Genomic DNA, 12,500 nt, shown 5'->3' with positions numbered 1-12,500 from the left:
TTGCTTCACTGGTTTGTCATTGACATAGCCTTGACACGAGGAGGTGTCGACATGGTTGACTAAGAGAGACAGAAATTAACTTACTTGATAAATCATCGTTTGAAGGAAGTGAAGGAAGTGTCCATGGCAGTAGATTAACTAATTAAAAATAAGCTGAATTCAGATGTCGTATGTGATAGTACCGGTGTCCCCGCGATAATTGGTCAATAACTCACAAATTTTATTGAATAAATGAGTGGAAGAGGTTTATATGAATTAACACGTTTATAATGGTCTATCAAGCCCCTTCTCAATTTTCCTATTTCCTATGTACAATTGACTAGAAGTATTCCTCTACTTTTCATCTAAACTTTTTCTAATGAGATTCATGAAAAATAATGATGGAAACATCTTATTTTTTATCGTTTGTTATTTTACTGAATAAGATTTAATTTAGCGAAAGTGGTTCCAGTGTGGTCTGGCAGGTCTTGAATTGTTGTTCGGAATTACCATAGTTGTTTAACTTGGGGAAAAAAGAAAACACCACAGCCCCTGTGACAAAGTGGATCATTTTTATGCAGGGTTCGTATGAGTGGAGTGTGCAAGGTCATGCCCCCTTTTAATTGCTTCTGCATTCAGAAAGGTCATCAGAGAAAATTGGTAGCTGGTAACTACAGGCCATACCCACAGATTTGTTCTCTCATTTTTTGGTTGTTATATATTAAGCGTGGGGTAGCTGTAGGCAAGATCATAATTGATAACATATTGCGTTTCGATATCTGCGTAAAATATTAATCAAATTTTAAACAAATTAATATTAAATACTTATATTTGCAGTACTTCTACGATCCCTGAGCGCCTTTTGTAAGAATTTTAATGAACTAAACTTCGTTAATGGCGTCAACAATTTTGGTCTTACAGCTTTAGCACGCAAAAGACTGCCAGTTTACAAAGCTTATCTCCTCTCTCTCTCTCTCTCTCTCTCTCTCTCTCTCTCTCTCTCTCTCTCTCTCTCTCTCTGCGAGGGAAAGGTTTCATAGTCGTTTGTGACCACATTCATTTTCGTTCAAGGAATCCCGTGACGTCATTCTTCGTGTATCCGTTTCAGGTGAGATTTAAATTCCTCGATTTCGTCTGTACTGTTACGCTTTGCAGTTTCAGCCGGGCTTAACTGGCTCCGTTTTGTTCTTAAAATGGAAACAGATATATATTTTAGAAGCGTGATGATTAATAAAGGACGTGAGTGTTGTTTTCTCTTTTCTAGGTCACAATCGATGGAAAGTGACGTCACGAATGAGTCACATCGATGCAGTTTTCAGGAGTGGCCACCCCCTGAGGGACACATGGCGATCTCGTCCTACATAACATGACACGTGTTATTGGGGTAAACTGTCCTTAATTTGTTCTGCCTCCGTCTTCTTGAAGAATTCTGACCATCCGCTCTGGTTTGGCTTTTCTCAGTTGCATACCTTCCATCACACATTCGTTGAGATTGCATCCTCGCTTTCTCACAGTAGGGACTCCTCGTTGTACTGGTTCGTTCTCTTCCCTCCCACTTTATTCCTTCGTTTGTTTCAGTCTTGAGTGTGGCAATGAAGTGGAATAAAGAGATTCGTTGATGATGTCACTTGGAGGAAAGCATTGGTAGGGGAGGGGCTGGACGAAATCTCCCTCTCCTCCTAATAAAATATTCCAGTGTATAGGAGTTTGATCTCGTGATTTCAAGCACTGAATTTTTACTGTCTTGGTACAGCATAGGGCACGGTCCGGCTATTCCTGAAGGGATCTGATGACTGGTGTTTCTGCCCCTTATCGCCCTCCTGCATAAGACTGCAACTCCTGATTCCTGCAACTCTCGTAGGTTGCACAATTCCCTGATATGGTCAAGGGCTTGTCGCCATCCGCCCTTAACCTACTAAACTTCACCCACTTCTTTGCCCCACTGGCCCGGCCTGACTTTTCTATTTTGATTTTAAAGCCTTTCCCCTGCTTTGTTCAGAAGACGACTTGACTCAGAGCTTAGTACTTAGGCCAGACTTGAATGCTTTCAGCTTGAATTCACCTCAAAAACAACGAATAAGCTTGCAAATGACTAAAAACAAATGCGGGTTGTTCACTAGGGCCACCACCACGAATTGGGGACAAGGTTACTGAGTGTCGGAACGGGGTTCCACTCTCGCTGCCTCACTCACTTCGAAACCTTCGTTCAGAGAAGGACTTTCAGACGGCGAGTCCTACGACGAAACTTGATGGAAAGAGGTGGAGCGTTGTCGGAAGAAGTGGCGTGACGGGTCACGCCGGATTGAAGCGCACAGACAAACATACTCACCATCACTTTCGCTTGTTGTGGCCGTTCTTTAGCGAGATTCGTTCGTCGGTTTGTATGTATGTGTGACGGCACGGACGAGGCGTAACCTTCGGTGTGTGGTGAGGCAACGGGCCTCCACTCTGTGAAAGTACTCATTTGTTCTGCGTAGCTGGCACGGAGAACCCTTGTGCCTCGACACTCCAGTCAGTCAGTCAGTCAGACAGACAGACAGTCAGTCAGTCGCTTTTGATTTTACGATTGCCTGTTGGGCCCCGTTCCCAACTGTGTTTGTGAATGTGCAGGCGCCTCGCTTTTCTTTTCGCTCAGCGTTCGCACCTGTTACACTGCGTGACGCGATAGTGACGTGCTGTGTGACGCAGCATTTGTACTGACAGCTATCCGTTTACACGTGCGCCAACCATCAGTCAGTTGATCACCGCACCTATTGTAAGAAGACTTTTTCAGTGCATCTGCCATCCTTGCATGGTGCCATACGGAACGACGAACGAGTGAACGAGTCCGCTTTGTCTTAAACCATGGAAATGTTAGAATATAAGAGTGTGACCTAATACGGCTGTCGAAAGAAATATCAGTGTATTTTACTCTCCTTGTTTATTGATGGCGGTGTTATTTTAGTGGCTTTTGAATAACAAAATTACACGTGTACTGTTTAACTGTGGCTTTCTTATTTATTACTATTCTGTAACTTATTCGTAACTTATTAGTGAAACTGATTCTTGTGAGAATTCTCAATCGGGAATCTGAGAAAGTGACATTATTTTCGTCTATAACTGGATAAGTCTACCGTCTGTGGTCTTTCGTCGATTTTGAATGAGGTAAGTCAAAATCCTTGTATTTGCTCTCTCTCTCTCTCTCTCTCTCTCTCTCTCTCTCTCTCTCTCTTGCACATTAGTCGTACCAAAGCTCATCAGTGCCTGTCGCGAGTTGCATACTGCTGGACACCTGTTGCATACCTGAGGTCACGGAATGTCCAGTCATGCTGCTTCATGATGCAATGTTTATCCTATACCCTAAAAGAATATATGAATATAAACACACACACACACACACACACACACACACACACACACACACATATATATAAATATATATATATATATATATATATATATGTGTGTGTGTGTGTGTGTGTGTGTGTGTGTGTGTGTGTGTGTGTGTGTGTGTGTGAAATGACCTAAATATTGGTTGTGTTCATCTCTATTATAACATCATGGTGTTGTTGCTCGTGGTGCAGAAGACCCAAAGAACAAAGAGGAAAAGGAGACGTGTCGCTGGGTTATCTTTGCTCTGATTAGGTTTTGTAAACCGATGCATTCAATCCTCGTCAGTTTAAGACAAGGTCGAGTGTGGGATGAATATTCTTTCGTTCTGATTACTCTCTCTCTCTCGAATTTTTTTTATTTCTCTGTAAATCGTGAGCGCGCGCGACTTTCGTTTTATTTTTATGTCTGAAAGTGTAGCGTTGTTAAAGTTTCCCTGTGGACCATATGTCGTATACCACCAATATATATATACATATATATGTGTGTGTGTGTGTGTGTGTGTGTACGTATTAAGCTTTGGGCTTTCTCTCTTGTCAGACCTTCTGCTGCGGCGTTGAAGAGTGAAGTCAAGAGATTCACTTTTGAGTTGCCGATTATGAACAAGAAAGAACATTCGACTCAATAACGCGCCACTTTTACTAAACCACTTTCCAGGAAGTGGAGATAAAAATTGCTCGGAGATTTTCCCTTTTATTCTTGTCATTGCTGTTGGGAAATTTGTGTTTACGGATATATATATTTATATTTTGTAAAGTCCTTATATTCCAAAGACAGATGCTGGGTTAGTTTTTATTCCTGAATTTCCACGGTTACATTCCCAGCACTGTCGCCTGGTGATTTCAATGGCTGGGCTGAAAGAAGCTGGCAACAGATTTCCTGCTTTTCCCAATACGTTTGAAAACTCCTCAACTGGCACCACTTTTGCCCTTCACCCTAATTTTTCACATGACTTCCGGCTTTTTTAAAGTATATGTTTACCTTCTTTATGTATATGTTTACCTTGCCTGCTTGATTGTGCATCCCCTTGTTTAGTTCCACACTGAACGTGTGTGCATGTAACCAATTCTTTTCCGTTCGTCTGCGAAAGTTTTCCCTTAACTTTGCTTGAGGATTCGTGGTAATGGTTGTGTGGAGAGAGAGAGAGAGAGAGAGAGCCGAACTCTTGCTTTCCTATGCCAGTGTCGTCGTCTGGTTCTTCAACTTTTGCTTTCCAAAACTCATCGCTAATGAGTTCACTTTCTTTCCTCCTCCTCCTCCTCCACCGCGTTTCCCCGTCTTCCATTGGCCGCTGGTTAGAATTTCCTCCTTTTACTTTTTACTGTCGCTTACTTGAGAGAGCAAAATAAGAGTGAAAATAGATTTGCATTTGCTTCGTTTACGTCTCTCTTTATATTATTAGTTTGCTTCATTCGAGTCCCTTCACTTCGGTTTTATTGTCACCTCCTGCTTTGCCTTGCTTGTTTATTTACTCCACCGTCCATGGGTAAGGACTCTCGTTACGTGCAGTGCCTTGTTATCATTACTCAATTCTGCGACCCGCTGTTTTCTGCATTTGTTCAAGGTTATACTACTCCGAAGCCCGTTCTTTCATGTAATAATAATTAGAGTAGTAACAGGAGTAGCAGCAAACACCTTTATCACTGAATTTTAGTGTACAATTTGGTACTATTTCCATTACTTCTCTTTCGCTCCATTAGCGCTAAACGTAGTATCCTTGGCCCTTATTCCTCATACTACTGCACATATCATGGCCACACCTGATGAGTAACTTTCTATTCTGTTTTTTCGCATATTCCAATTTTGAGATTTATGGTTCATGAACAGTCTGTTGCTGAGCTACTTGATTCTTATTCCTTATTATACACACATACATACATTGCTGCCTTGCCATATATATATATATATATATATATATATATATATATATATATATGTGTGTGTGTGTGTGTGTGTGTGTGTGTGTGTGTGCGTGTGTGTGTGTGTGTGTATTAATATTTATATATATTGTGCGTGTGTGCTTGTATGACGAACACTTACGAAACGACTTGAGATTTCTTCTGTGCTTTACTCGTGATACTGTGGTTTTCGTTAAAAGTCATCGACTTTCGAACGATATTTTCACTGGCTCGTTTCTCTTTTGGTTATTTTTTTTCTTTGTTTGTTTGTTGGTCGAAGGGGAGTCATTCGTCACAGGAAGATCATCTGTTCGGGGCCCAAAACGATTTACGAGTAGTTACTTTTGTTGGCTATTACTGAGAACATTACTAGTCTGCAACAGAGAAAGTTAGCATCCAGCCGAAGAGCGTGTTGTAATTCTAAGTCATTTGCAAGACATCTTAAATAATGTCTCAGCTAAGAGCCTCCCAAGGCCTCGTTTGACGAAGGAGAAAGTGACCTTTTGCCGTTTTTTCTCCTCGTGGTATCTTTATGCAATATGGGCAGTATATGGATCAATCCTCTCTCTCTCTCTCTCTCTCTCTCTCTCTCTCTCTCTCTCTCTCTCTCTCTCTCCCCGAAACACGGCTAAACATATATTGAAGACTGAAAGTGCCAGGTGATGATGTTATTTTTTTTCTATCCTCATTTAGTCCTCATTCTGTCGTTATGCGGATCCCGCCATTTGAGTAAGCATCATTCTCTTGACTCATATTCTCCGTCAGGACCTTGGGCTCTTCATAATACAAGGAAGGTGTTCACGTGTGCATATTTATGTCAAAGAGAGGGAGGGTCGGTGGGGTGGGAGGGATATGAGTGGGATGGGGCTAGGGTTGGGGGGTTTAAACCGGTTTCGTCAGTCAGTCAGTCAGTCAAGTTAGCATTTAATATAGAATACATCAGCAGAACATTGTTGTATGACCAGCCAAGGACCGAAGTCCAGGTAGGAGTTGTTGACAAGAAGAACCAACGTGTTGTTTGGGAGTCTTGAGTGGTTAAGCGAAGTGGGTCAAGTTGCTGTGTTAGATAGGTCAGGTATGCGGTCGTCCCGCACTCCTTTTTCTCTTTTTCTTCTTCGTCCGCGAGAGATTCTCTAGGAAGGCGGGACAGATGAATACGTAACTTGATCTGCATTTGCGGGGAACGAAGTCAATTGTAGAGGGACTGTTACGTCGATAGGTTATGTTGGGTATTGTGTGCCTGACCCTTCACATAATAACTGCTGTGTGATTTGCCTCATTTTCAGGAATTTGCCACCGAAGTTAGTTGGGTTTCCTGCACATTATTGGGCATCGGACGCGTATCTAATGCGCATTGGCAAGGAGAGAGAGAGAGAGAGAGAGGATTGAAGAGAGAGAGGGGGAGAGAGAGAGAGAGAGAGAGAGAGAGAGAGAGTAGAGGGTCAAGGAGGGAGGGGGTAAGAGAGTGCAAATGTGCGTATTTGCAATGTCGGACAGCTATAAAAATGACTAGCATTAAATAGCCCTCAGGGACTCGGGGATGATTAGTAAAAGAAAAAAAGTATTGGTCGAGTGAGAGTGAGAGTTGAGGTCCCCAACAATGAATGGACGCCATTGGTACGCCCAGTGTGATGGCGACCCCTGACCTTTGTCTCCCCAAAAATGAGGTCAAGAACTTTTCAGTGAACAGATTTAAGATCGCCGAACGGTGCATTCCGGAAGTGCGACTCGATGGAAAATATTCTGGCGGGGATTTGGGAAAAACTTCCTTTCTCTGCAGTTCTTAGCTTACACATTATGTATGCGAGGAAAGTGGAATCGAGGAAGGCAGCAAGGCGCACCGTACTACCCTGCCGCGTGAGAGTGGCTCTGACGGAGCTTTTCGTGGATTGGTACATTCTAGTAGATGACTGTGCTTTTAGTTTGATATTTGGTGGTCGCGTCAGAGGGGGAGAGAGAGAGAGAGTGAAGCTGGCGAATTATAATTATGTCTCAAGTTTCTGTAGAACTTTTTGTAACTATGAGATAACTACTTTTCCTTGTTCTCTCGAATTGAAGAGAGTGATATGTCATCTAAGAAGACCAATTTTGCTTCACCAAGTGTGTCCACTTTCTGTTTAGACCGAGATGTACTGTACTTGAATAGAGCGAAAAGAACAGATCACACGGAAAGTTTATAAAAATGCCCTCACACTCAGCTGTGTGTAGCCTGTAAAACTTCGTCCCCCAAGAAACTTTGTTCGCTGTTTACTTTTGTAGTCGTAAATGATTGTTCACCTCTATTTCCGGTATGTATATAGCAATGCACAGTTACAGATGGAAACCTTAACTTTCTTTTTACAGAAAATAACCTTTGAAAATTTGAAGACCATAGCAACCAGTAGCCTGTTTTGAATGGCCCATTCCACATGATTCCTGCGGCACAGTTCCAGGGAATATTTTCATAGTTGGTACTTCAGGAGGTGAGAGCAATAATAGTGATAATGGCCGTAATCCCTCATGTGAGGAGGGAGATAGGTAGTGGAGTGTGGTAGATTGCGCAGGAAAAACCCTATCTGGATTTAGGTCACTGTCATTTCTCTGTGCCGGTTCTCCTCCACCCATGCAATGGGGAGTAGTTGGGTTGTTTGTTTTTGCTGGCTGGCCCATGCAGATAGATCCGTTTGCATTGTTACTTCTGGTCCTGGAATGCTTCGTCGTTGTTCGTTTGTCTACACATTCGTCCATCTCTTGGGATAATTCTCGCGTGTTTCCAAATTGTTTTCAGTCACCTTCTACGCATCCATTTAAGAGACAAAGTAGGGAATGAAAGAAAGAGCTGTTTCTGTTGCAGGTGCAACAACAAAAATAAGTTTCTCGATTGACACTAAGTTGACTTCACAACTTTGATCTAAGAGGAAGAGAAAGTGGTTAGAGCTGTGGCTCAAGGTGAACACATCTGCAGGCAGCAGCAGCAGCAGCAGCAGCAGCAGCAGCAGTGTTTTGCCACCACTTTCTTTTACAACTACCAAAGTTAGGAACCATGATGGTGGCGTGGGGTACCATGTAGTGGATGAGGGGTGAAGGGGCGGGCGGCGTTGCCGTGTGGATGAGATGACTGATGGGGTGGTGGGGCTGAAGAAAATGAAGAGTATTTCTCATTGAATGTAAAAAAAAAGAAAAAAAAAGTCATTTTAGAGAGATCGTTGCAGTCTTGTGAAAATGAAAGTTTCTCACGTGGAAATTTTTTTTTATATGATATGGCGATTTTTTCCTTTTTCTGATGAAGGCTCAGGGGGCCAGTTTCTTGGTCTTCTTACTATTTCTGGATGCAGATGGCTACTTAGTATTTTAGAATTTGACCACTTTCATGAGAATTTGTCTTCTTTTAAAATGAGGCTTGTGGCATTTCTATATTTACAAATAGAAAGCAACATCAACTCGCTTTTGATTGAAAAAAAATTACGTGCGCGAAAAAGCAGTAATGGAAATACTAATGATGAGAGACAAAAGAAATTAATAGACTCTTGGCACTTTCCCAAAAATATCTCTGCCCTTGTGGGGGGAAACTCCAAGCCTTCACCTCCTTCGTTATATTTGCATAACCATATACATAAATAGCGTTCTATCACAAGTCTAGTGGAGACCTCGAGATCACTGGTTGGCTTGGAACAATATGGATGTATATGACACCTCATATTATAAAATGGAATAAAAAGGAAGGTCTTACGGGATTATATTTACGTATGTGCCTCGAATACAATGAGTGACCTTGTGAGAGAGAGAGAGAGAGAGAGAGAGAGTCTGCCATGTGACAGTAAACCATTAATAAAATGTAAGTTGAAGCATTTGAAGAGAAAGTGAAGAATATTTTCATTCGACCCCATCCCAATATATATATATAATATATATATATATTATATATATATATATATATATATATATATATATATATGGGTGTGTATGTATGTATGCCACGAGATGTGAGAAGTAAAGAATCACTAGACAACGCGAAGGAGGGAATCGACGAGGGAATGGGAACACGGAAGTCCTTGTAAATTTCTTTTACATTGATGCCTCTCCCACACATCCTCGCCCAATTTTATTACTGTGTACATTCATAATTGCCTCTCTCTCTCTCTCTCTCTCTCTCTCTCTCTCTCTCTCTCTCTCTCTCTCTTAATAATAATAATAATTTAAACTATTTTTGCCTACGATTATCAAAATGAGTTGTTCTTTTTGAAGAAGAGGCAATTTTGAAATGTTAAAGATCCCCCCCCCCCCTCCCCTTGTAAATGATTTGACAAGCTGGATCTGTTCAGCGTAGCGAAGGATCTTCGCCGCCATCTGCTGAAATTAGGAAATTAGGATGGGAGTGAGTATGGAAACCCTCCGAAATCCAGTTTGGAAGGGTACGCGGCGTCCTTTGGGACTGAGGGTATATTTCTGTATACGTTATTAATACGTTTCAATATTCAGATGATTATGAAACATGATGGTTAATTCACCTGGAATCCGTCTCCTTGTTGGTTTCCAGTCTTCGCCATTTCTGGCACCGGCGGGCGATTTAGAAGTATTACACTTATGTAAAAATATTGCACTGCTAATGGACATATCACTGCTCTCGTCATAAATTTTCATATCACAAGTATTGCTCAGTAAGTCATTTCAACCTTTGAACTATGTTTTTTTTTTTTAGTGGACTGCCATATCAGAGAGAAAGAGAGAGAGAGAGAGAGAGCGCGCTCTTTATCATCTTCTATCCTATTAGAGACTCCTGGCTGGAACTGATACTGAACCTTTTGTTTGAGGATAAATGAAATCATTCAAAAGAAATCTCGGTCTCTCACTTTGCAGAACAATACATCAATCAAATGTCAACGCTTCACATGTACGTGGAATAATTTAGGTAATATATATACATATATATTATATAATATATATATATAATATATATATATATATTTATATAATTATATAAAATATAGCGTATGTATGTATGTAGGAAAATACCACCCTACTAGTAGCTATTTACGTCTGTATAATGTAACTTCTAGGATTATCGGTTGATTGACAAACTTTAGATATTTTGCACGTTTAAGAATACAGCCGTGATGATGCTGCGTTGACCAGTAAGATTTGTGGTAAAGAAAGATTTTGCGAACGAGAACATTCGTGAGTGAGATTGAATTATTATAACTTGAGTTATACTTTGTCCTCGTTTTCTTTAGCTTACTTTTTAAAAGGCAGTTTCTTGGAATTCATTGTTCTCTCTCTCTCTCTCTCTCTCTCTCTCTCTCTCTCTCTCTCTCTCTCTCTCCATGTTGCGTGGGTTTCTAAACCTTTTTGAAACTGAATTTTCTTTGAGAATTCTAATCATAAATTGCTTACGATGTAAAAAAAAAAATGCATCTTTGTTTTCCCGTATTTATACAGGGATGCGTGTTTTAGAAGTACCCAACGTAAGATGTATTTTGTATATTCCCGAAGCCAGCGGTACGCTCTGTCAGTCAAGGTCCTGAAAAGCAAGTGGTACATTTTCTTTTCCTCTGTTTGTGTACTGCTTTGAAGTAAACAATTACACGGTGGCAGTCGTTATACCGAATGATTTACCGAAAATAACCGGTCCCCGAAAAATCGTTCGTACATAACTCGCATCGATGATACTCCGGGATACGAGGCTGTCATTATTTCACATTTGCACTCCGCAGAAGGCGCTTCCCACCTGCATTTCCTTCCGCCGAGCTACTTTTCTCATTACACCAGTTATTCTTCTTAACTACTTCCACCACCCTCCTCAAGATGATGTGTCTGCCAGGCCACACCTACTGTAGGAGACGATCTTCAGCTGACTTTAATTTTTTTTTTATTTTTATTTTTTTTTTTTTTTGTCATAGTTACATTCTCTTCTGCTCTTTTTCTTTTTTAATAAGGAGGTTTCCTGGTCTGCCATTCACATTTCGCATTAAAACTCAAATTAAAATGTCACTGCTTTGTTTTCTGTTACAAAATGATTGAGACCGAATGGTATTTTAAAGTTACTGGAATATATTAACAGAGTTTCCAATTTGGTTGTTCGCACAAAACCACGTTATCAGGTTATTTAAACGATTTGTGTTGTTCAAGTGATGTAATGGTGCTGTAATGAATTTTTAAAACCCCTTCTTAAGCATGACGTAATATTGTGATGAGTGGATAATCTCGCACTTGTTTTTTGGTTCGTACTGCTGGCGTACATTTGCCACTGAAAAAAATAAAAACTTTTGGATATTTGTTTTATAGACATTTTAGTGCATTTGTGCGGAAAACAGGACTTGGTCTGTCAACCAAGACTAATTTATGTGCAGAAGAGTATTTTTTTCCTCGGAAAACAAGCTGTTTCGTTAAAGCTAACCAAGATTACACTGCCTTCATACCGGAAAAGTACTGACTGTACAATCGTTGTCTCTTTATTATTATTTTATGTTTAGCTTCCAAGGCTTTCGAAATTTGAAGTTTGTCAAATTTAGATGTCTCCTTCCTATCATTTGTATATATATATATGTATATATATATATATATATATATATATATATATATATATATATATATATATATATATATATATATATATATATATATATTCAAATCTTAGTGGGCTTCCTACAACAATATTTTAGTGCACGGATACAATGTTTTTATAACTCTGCTATATATATACATGTGTGTGTGTGTGTGTGTGTGTGTATTTCATCCCCACACACCTTTACTTTGCAGTTGTTAAATTCCTGTGATCACAAGAGTGAAATATTATGGCACTGGCAATAACAATGATGAATTCGGTTTTTATACCCCGTCCGCATGTGTTGGTCGAGGAGAGCACTCTTCGCGGCCTTGTGTACACACACCTGCGTCACTTTTTCTGCTGCCTTTGTTCCACCAGCATATCGCCGAATATGATTATGGCCAGTATTGATCTGTCTATGATATTCGGATTCACATCTCACCTATTCCTCACGAGGTGCATCTCTTTCCCATTGAAGATCATCCTTGAAGTCTTTTCGGGAATTGCGCGACTACGCCATTATTTTTTTGTTGCCGGTTAATTCCGCTGGTAACGCCCACAAGTCTGACAGCTGCCACAGACGGTTGGTTATTTTCATTATAGCCTAAATTATATTATTAACGTCGAATGTATTTAAGGTAGTGTGTTCCATGTTGCTGACAAAGACCTGCAGCGCTATAAGTGGTGACATAACTATTGATATCGTAAATAGCATAACCAATAATTACCAG

At 40.5% G+C, this 12,500-nt stretch overlaps 1 protein-coding gene across 8 annotated transcripts in view; it reads left to right on the top strand.

Moving 5' to 3' along the window:
* Positions 1-12,500, top strand: part of LOC135217344 (ecdysone-induced protein 74EF-like) — an 865,315-nt gene that overhangs the window by 340,518 nt on the left and 512,297 nt on the right. For 6 of the 8 annotated variants that reach the window (XM_064253155.1, XM_064253162.1, XM_064253161.1 and 3 more), the window contains exon 1: positions 2,526-3,123. The exons of the other annotated variants lie outside the window; for them this stretch is intronic. The gene's annotated coding sequence lies outside the window, so the exon portion shown is untranslated. Of the gene's footprint in view, positions 1-2,525; positions 3,124-12,500 lie in introns of those variants that run through there. 8 annotated transcript variants of the gene reach the window in all.

This window comes from Macrobrachium nipponense, chromosome 7 (genome assembly GCF_015104395.2).
Source record: "Macrobrachium nipponense isolate FS-2020 chromosome 7, ASM1510439v2, whole genome shotgun sequence".
Classification (NCBI taxonomy): domain Eukaryota; kingdom Metazoa; phylum Arthropoda; class Malacostraca; order Decapoda; family Palaemonidae; genus Macrobrachium; species Macrobrachium nipponense.
The sequence above is the reverse complement of the archived record's forward strand: the minus strand, read 5'-3'. Positions and strand labels throughout refer to the sequence as shown.